This window comes from Lynx rufus, unplaced genomic scaffold, assembly GCF_022079265.1.
Source record: "Lynx rufus isolate CCGP_SWC_20201006 ecotype Redwood Valley unplaced genomic scaffold, mLynRuf1.p SCAF_14, whole genome shotgun sequence".
Taxonomy (NCBI): domain Eukaryota; kingdom Metazoa; phylum Chordata; class Mammalia; order Carnivora; family Felidae; genus Lynx; species Lynx rufus.
The window spans coordinates 35013874-35022315 of record NW_025814828.1 but is presented as its reverse complement, the minus strand read 5'-3'; the positions used below and the strand labels follow the sequence as shown (position 1 = coordinate 35022315).

General features: G+C 48.9%; 1 non-coding gene across 1 annotated transcript; it reads left to right on the top strand.

Annotated features, from left to right (window-relative positions):
- Nucleotides 1-525: 525 nt before the first annotated feature.
- Nucleotides 526-627, top strand: LOC124509710 (U6 spliceosomal RNA). Its single transcript, XR_006961489.1, has one exon. It is a non-coding gene; the product is annotated as a U6 spliceosomal RNA (small nuclear RNA).
- The last annotated feature ends 7815 nt before the right edge of the window (nucleotides 628-8442 follow it).

The following is an 8442-nucleotide window of genomic DNA, read 5'->3' as shown; positions in this document are numbered from 1 at the left end:
CGGTGTCGGGCTCTGTGCTGGAGCCTGGAGCCTGCTTTGGATTCTGTGTCTCCCTCTCTCTCTGCCCCTCCCCCGCTTGAGCTCTGTCTCCATCTCTCTCGAAGGTAAATCAACATTAAAAATTAAAAAAAAAGAAATCCTAGTGTGCAAACTGTGGCCTCTATTTTTTTTTTCTTTTTAAGTAAGCTCTATGCCCAACGTGGGGCTTGAACTCATGACCCCGAGATCAAGAGTTGAGTGCTCTACCGACTAAGCCAGCCAGGCGCCCCTAACCTGTGGCCTCTAAATACCATTTAACCCCCGAAAAGAATCAGGACTTTTCCAGACCTGGGGTACAGGCTGAGTACCAGCTGAGTCTGGAACATCTTAAACTAGAAAGCGAGGAAACTTTCAAAGTTGATCATGGATTATGTGAAATAAAGCATCTCTCTTGTCAAGCAACTATTATTATAGCCTTTCTGTGCCACATAACCGACCCTAATCCTAACTGATATAGCAGTTTACCTTAAGAATGAGCCGCAGAATGCTTGCTTCGGCAGCCCATATACTAAAATTGGAGCAATGCAGAGATTAGTATGGTCCCTGCTCCAGGATGGCACGCAGGTTCCTGAAGCCTTCCACTTTGTTCAAAAAAATTTTTGGTGTTTATTTATTTTTGAGAGAGAGAGACACACGCAGAATGTGAAGCAGGCTCCAGGCTCCGAGCTGTCAGCACGGAGCCCGATGCGGGGCTCGAACCCGTGAACCGTGCGATCGTGACCCGAGCCGAGGTCGGACGCCCAACCGGCTGAGCCCCCCAGGAGCCCCCCATTTTGTTTAAGACGGCAGCTGCACTTGTAGCCCGCAGAACATAACATACAGAGAAGTTGAATCACTATGTTGTACACCTGAAACAAATGCAACATTATTACATGACTCAGTGCTAAATGCATGGTACCTGCTGTAAGGATTCCTATTATTTGCACAAGTACCTCAAACTCGAAACTGTTCAACATTGACCTTGTGATCCTACTTCCTCGAGGGCTCCTCCTCCAGGGTTCCCCATCTGATAAGTGGCTGCATCACCTACCCAGCTGTCCACACCGTGAACCAGGGCGTGGTCCTCTCCTAGGATCAGTCCAACCAATGGCCAACTCTGCCTCCCTCCCTCCTAAACACCCCCACTTTTGTCTCTTCTGGCCACCCGTACAGCTCCCCTCCCCCACTCTCATTCAGTCCCTATCCACCCTGCTTCCTGAGAGTCCTTTGCAAAGGCCGATCCCCTCCGGTCCCTCCTGCTCTCGACTTTCTAGAACTTTCTATGGTTTTTACAGAGAAATGGGCCCTAAGACTTGCATAGTTCAGCTCTTGCCTAGGTCTCCTCACTTATCTTGGTCCCCCTTCTCTCCTTTCACGCATGCAGTTCCCTCTGCCTGGAAACACTCCCTCCCCCCACCCCCCACTCTGGCGGAGTTTGAAGGATCAGCTTGAGTTCACTTTTCCAAGGAAGCTGTATCCGATTCCTCTCTCCCTTTTCAAAAACTCTTTGGCCCAGCACGTATTTCTTTTCTTTTTTCTTTTTTTTTTTTAAAGATTTTATTTTTTAAGCAATCTCTACACCCAATGTGGGGCTTGAACTTACAACCACGAGGTCAAGAGTCACACACTCCACTGACTGAGCCAACCAGGCACACTCCATTACTTTTTTTTTTTTTTAATGTTTATTTATTTATTTTGAGAGAGAGCAAGCGAGCAGGGGAGGTGCAGAGAAAGGGAGGGAGAGAATCCCAAGCGGGCTTTGCACTCTCGTTGCAGATCCCGATGCGGGGCTCAAACCCACAAACAATGACATCATGACCTGAGCCGAAATCAAGAGTCAGACGCTCAACCAACTGAGCCACTCAGGTGTCCCTCCCTCCATTTCTTTGTAAATAACAATCATGCACATGATTACATGGAAACATATGTGGTTGTGCGTTTATTATCTGTCCACCCTGTCAGACCGGAAGCCCTGGGAAGGCAGCAAGGGCATGGTCTCTTTCGTGGTGTTTCTATTGCCCCAGTAGCACACAATCAACGTTCCTGTCAAACTGTTGTATTGGGATGTAACACACAAGAAAGTACACAAGTCAGGGGCGCCTGGGTGGCTCAGTCGGTTGAGGTGCCAACTTCAGCTCAGGTCATGATCTCACGGCTCGTGGGTTCGAGCCCCGTGGCGGGCTCTGTGCTGGCAGCTCAGAGCCTGGAGCCTGCTTTGGATTCTGTCTCTGCCCCTCCCCCGCTCTTTCTCTCTCAAATATAAATAAACATTAAAAAAATTTTTTTTAAAAGTACACACATCGCAAATGTACGCATTGATGAGTACATGGATTTTCACAAACTGAACATACCCATGTAACCAACAGTCAGAGGAAACAGAACATAGCTAGCTAGCCACCCCCGCCCCGCCCCCCCCCAGAAGGCACCTTGTGCCCCCTTCCGGTTGCGTCCCCAGCAGGGACAACCCCCAGCTTGTTGACCGCCAAGATAGATTAGCTGGCGCGGTTTTTCTACTTTATGAAATGGAAGCAGGCTGTGTGTATTCTTCTGCGTTCGGCTTCTCTTGCTCGTCGTGTGATTTGTGAGATCTGCCCACGTGGTTCTGCGTGGTCGTAGCTTGTTCTGTCCCCGTGTTCTGTAGTGTTCCATTCTGTGGACAGTCCACAACTTACCGATCCATTGGCGTGGTGACAGTTGCCTTACATTTGAGTCCCAACACAACCTCTTCTTGCTTTGGAGAACACTGTCAATGACTCTTTTGATCAACAACAACAACAACAAAAAAGAAAGACACAGAAAGAAAGAAAAGAAGGAAGGATGGAAGGAAAGAAGGAAGGAAGGAGAATTGTCTGAGTTCGGGCTGTTGTAACAGAACGCCATGCACTGGGGGGGCTTATCAACAGACATTTAATGCTCCCAGATCCGGCCGATCCTGTGTCTGGTGAGGACCCACTTCCTGGTTCTTGTCACTGTGTCCTTACAAAGTGGAAGGGACCAGGGCACTCAAGGAGGCCTCTTTTAGGAGGCATTAATCCTTTACTAGAAGGTTCCACCCTCGGGACCTAATCACTGCTCCAAGACTCACCTCCCCATGCCAGCACCTTGGGGGTTAGGTTTTAGCATATGAATTTGGTGGGAGGGGTGTTGCCCGAAGGAAGGGGCAAGCATTCAGTCCATTGTGGAGGCAAAGAAGGTTAACCAAGGTTTAGTCATTGTTCCCGGTTACAATACAAATATTGCCTGTTGTTGTGAACAAGCCCTCTAAAGCCTGCCCTCAAAAGCAACAGTTTGTGGCTCAGTTGTGGGGGCCACTAATACACAGAGAGAGAAGGCGCAAAAGAAGGAGCCTAATGGTCGGACAGAACAGTCCCAACTTAATCCGTTATTTGAAAAAGAGGTTCTTTCACATACATGGAGGTAACTGTGACGGTCCAAAGGAAAAAAAAAAAACGTAGCTGGCTTCTAGGGAACAGAATAAAGGGGGGTGGGGGAGGGCGTGGGGCGCCGGGCTGGCTCCGTCGGAAGAGCGTGTGACTCTTGAGCTTGGGGTCGTGAGTTTGAGCCCCATGGCGGGTGTGGAGATTACTTAAATAAATACTTACACTTGAAAATAAAAAAAAAAAAAAAGGAATAAAGGGGACATAATGTTGTGTGACTCTGGCAGCTAGGTCACAAGGCTCTGTGACATATGGTTACTCTGTCTGTCGCTTCCATCCACCCGTCGACCAGGCGTGTTGTGCGCTACCCTATGGAAAGGCCCGTGTGGTGAATGAGGGAGGCCTTTGGCCACCTCTAGTGAGGAACATATGTGCCTGCCAACGATGTGTGACATTCCAGCCCTTTTAGTCCTGCTGCCTGCCTCCCATCTAACACTGGCCGCCTAAAAGTTTGAGGTAGTTATAAAAAGTGTTTGGGGACCTTCTCTCTCTCTCTTTAATATTTATTTATTTTGAGAGAGAGAGAGAGAGGTCAGGGGAGGGGCAGAGTGAGAGGGAGAGACAGAATCCCGAGGAGGTTCCGGACTGTCAGCGCCGAGCCCAACTCAGGGCTTGATCTCACAATCCACGAGCCCGAAACTGAGCCGAAATCAAGAGCCCGAGGCTTAACCGATTGGGTCATCCGGGCGCCCTGGGACCTTCTTAGGAAAACAGGGCATCATTTTGCATTTGGCCATATAGGATGTTTGATTCATTGACTGGATGGATGCGTGGATGGGTAGATGGGTGAATGAATGAATCTGGGCTTCAGAAAGGAGAAACTGGGGGGTGGCTGGCTGGCTCGGTCGGTTGACTGTCCAAATCTTCGCTTTGGCTCAGGTCATGTTCTCACCGATCGAGCCCCGAGTCGGGCTGTGCACTGACAGCATGGAGCCTGCTTGGGATTCTCTCTCTCCCCTTCTCTCTCTCTCTCTCTCTCTCTCTCTCTCTCTGCCTTCTCCGCTCCCCCTGCCCCCGACCCCCGCTTGTGCTCTCTCTCTCTCTCAAAATAAATAAATTAAAAAAAAAAAAAAAGAAAAGATAGACTTTGGAAGAAGGATTTGAGGTGGAACAGCCCGATGGCTCTTCTGAGGCCAATGAGGGCAATATCACAGTGGTCTCATCATAAGAAAAGAACCATTTTGTAACTGTCTATGGACAGAAGGAGGATGTTTATAAGTCAGAGGGACATTTTGGAGCAGAGGTTCTCCATTATGGACCCCCATGCCCTTCTGATAAAGCTTATGAACCCCTTCTCGGCCGAGTGTTTTATAACCGACACGATAAAACAATACAATTACAGAGGAAACCAGGTATATTGAAAAATGTTATCAAAACGCCCAAACCGCACAAATTTGTGCTACAATGTGACCACAAATTCTTTGACACTTCCCTCCCGGGGAGAAGGAGTCTGTGTTCCCGCCCCACGTAACTCGGCTGACCTTAGTAAGAGATTTGCTTGAGCAACGGAACATGGCAGAAGGCACATCCTGGAACTTTTTCTTTTAACTGAAGTGCAGTTGGCGTATAACATTCTCTTCCTTTCAGATGTACAACACAGTGATGTGATCTTCGTATATTGTGAAACGGTCACGATAATAAGTCTAGGTAACCTACATCACCGTAGACAGGTACAAAATTGTTCTTTTCTTGTGATGAGAGCTTTTAAGGTTTACTCTCTTGGCAACTTTCAAATATGCAACATAGCATTCTAAACATGTGGCCCTGCTGTACATGACATCTCCATGACTTATTTATTTCGTAAAGGGAAGTGTGTATCTTGTGACCCCCTTCACCCATGTGGCCCCGCTCAACATTCTGGAATTTTTTTTTTTTTATGTTTATTTATTTTTGAGAGGGAGACAGAGCATGAGCGGGGGAGGGGCAGAGAGAGAGGGAGACACAGAATCGGAAACAGGCTCCAGGCTCTGAGCCGTCAGCCCAGAGCCCGACGCGGGGCTGGAACTCACGGACCGGGAGATCGTGACCTGAGCTGAAGTTGGACGCTTAACCCATTGAGCCACCCAGGCGTCCCTCAACATTCTGGAAATTCTAACGCTGGGTCAGAAGAAGCCCGGCAGCTTCTTCCTTATTCTCTGTAGCACTCTTTACTTATTTATTTGTTTGTTTGTTTGTTTGTTTATTTAGAGAGACAGAGGGGCAGAGAGAGAGAGGCTGCCATGATGGAGGCACAGACAGACGCCCAAGGAGCCCCGGTCATTTGGATCATCCCATCTGAGGCCTCCAGGACGTTGCCTGGAATAGAGAGACAGAACGGCTCGCCACGCCTTGTCCAGACTACAGGTTCAAGAGGAAAAGAAATGATGGTTGCTGTTTGCAGCCGTTAAATTTGGAGCCAGTTTGGGACACCTGGGTGGCTCAGCCAGATGGGCATCCAACTTCGGCTCAGGTCATGATCTTGCGTCGTGAGTTCACGCCCCGCGTCGGGCTCTGTGCTGACAGCTCGGAGCCTGGAGCCTGCTTCGGATTCCGGGTCTCCTCCTCTCTCTGTCCCTCCCCTGCTCGTGCACTGTCTCTCAATAATAAATAAATGTTAAAAAAAAATGTTACGGGGGGCGCCTGGGTGGCTCAGTCGGTTAAACGTCCGACTTCGGCTCAGGTCACGATCTCGCGGTCCGTGAGTTCGAGCCCCGCGTCGGGCTCTGGGCTGATGACTCAGAGCCTGGTGCCTGCTTCCGATTCTGTGTCTCCCTCTCTCTCTGCCCCTCCCCCGTTCATGCTCTGTCTCTCTCTGTCTCAAAAATAAATAAAACGTTAAAAAAAATTTTTTTAAAAATGTTACGTAGCAAAGATAACCAGACCACTAATTGATGTGCCTCTTTAATTAGGAATTAAATAACAAGATCTAGCAGCAGGTCTAACAAATACCATAATTTTGAGTTAGCGATGAGTGTCATCAATATACTGAGGTCTTGGCACCAACTGTCATACGATAAGAAAATATCGGTGATTTTGGTTGGTGACCAAGTCGCCGGTGCACGGCCGAAGGAAAGGCTCCCTTTCATTTCAAGACTAATGAAAAGAAAAATAAAAAGATGTCCCAGCCAAGTTCACAAGTTCCCCAAATTCTAGCTGCAGAGCCCCAGTGAAGAAGCCCTAGTTTAGAGAGAAATCGGGGCATCCCTTTGATGGCTGATTCTGTCCTTCTTAAGGATTCAGTGAAGTTGCTTTTAGAGACAGCTGAACAGACTATATTTTTAAATGTGTTCCATTGGAAGCTTTAAAAATACCCCTTTTCATTCTTCTCCCTTCCTGATGTGCTATCTCGATTTTCTTCTACCGCAGCCCTTGCTGTCCCTTAGCGCTCTCCCCTCCTCTCCACTCCCAGAGCCCAGCGGGTCAGGCCCCGGAGCCCCTGGCCTGGACCACACGGAAGTTTCTTTCAGTCTTCAGTCATGCCTGTTGCCCCCCCCCCCCACTTCCCTGTTCCCAGGAAGCTTCCTAGAACACAAATGCAATCCCATCCCTTCCAGATCCCAAGTCCACTGTGTGAGCGAGGGGGAGACAAGTTTCCATGACAAAAACATGCCGGAAGCAGGCCCGTCTCTCCTGGCCACTGTTACTTTGCCAGTGTCCTACGATAAGCTCCCCGGTGCTCACGCTGGTCCCAGCCTCGCTGGGTTTGCTTTTTGTATTTCCACCCTCTGCGAACGCCTTCTGCGTTCATCCCCAAGGCTGACACGGACTGACCTGGGAAGACGAGGCCGGCATCACCTTCTCCAGGAAGCGTCCCTGAAGCCCCCGCCCTGAGCTGAATTAACCACTTCTTCTATGGAAGGATGGAGTTTTTCTCTTACGCATTCTATCAGAGGACAGCACACACACAGCAAAGTGCATGTATCATAAGTGTATCACTCAGTGGATTTTTAAAATCATTTTTAAAGCTTTATTTATTTTGAGAGAGAGAGAGAGAGAGAGTGAAAGCACTAGGGGGGGAGGGGCAGAGAGAGAGAATCCCAAGGAGGCGCCACACTGTCAGCGCAGAGGGTTGACTCAGGGCTCAACCTCACAAAGGGTGACATCATGACCTAAGGGGAAATCAAGAGGCAGACGCTTAACCGACGGAGTCACCCAGGCGCCCCTATACTTTTGTATCGGTGTATTACATTGTTTTAAATGTTTCTAATTTTGAGAGAGGGAGAGTGTATGTGGGGGGGGGGAATGGACAGAGAGAGAGAGAGAAAGAGAGAAATAGAGAGAGAGAGGATCCGAAGCAGGCTCCACACTGACACCAGCAAGCTCGATGCGGGGATTTGAACCCACGAACCGCGAGATCATGACCTGAGCCGAAGTCCGATGCTTAACCGACTGAGCCACCCAAGTGCCCGCCCCTACATTTTTTTCTTTTTCTTTTCTTTTTTTTTTTTTACAGATTTACTCGAATCTTTTTTTTTTAATTTTTTTTAACGTTTATTTATTTTTGAGACAGAGAGAGACAGAGCATGAACGGGGGAGGGGCAGAGAGAGAGGGAGACACAGAATCCAAAGCAGGCTCCAGGCTCCGAGCTGTCAGCCCAGAGCCCGACGCGGGGCTCGAACTCACGGACCGCGAGATCGTGACCTGAGCCGAAGTCGGACGCTTAACCGACGGAGCCACCCAGGCGCCCCTGGATTTACTCAAGTCTTTTGAGGACGAGTGTGAAATACACACGAATGCACGCACACACACGCGCGCGCGTGCACACACACAGATTCTCTTTTCCCATCTAAGCTCACGGAAAGGAGTGGGACACAGTAATTTGACTATGTGATGGTTTACCTACTCCTTTTGAGAAGGAGAGTCTTAGCGACACTACCAAGTCCCCGTCCCTGGGACAGGAAGCACCCTGAGTCATTTAGGTCACCCTTCAAATGTTTTATCCTTTCAGTTGTTGAAAAATACCATGCACATAGAAAAGAAGTTCTTTTATCTTTCAACAGCACTTTG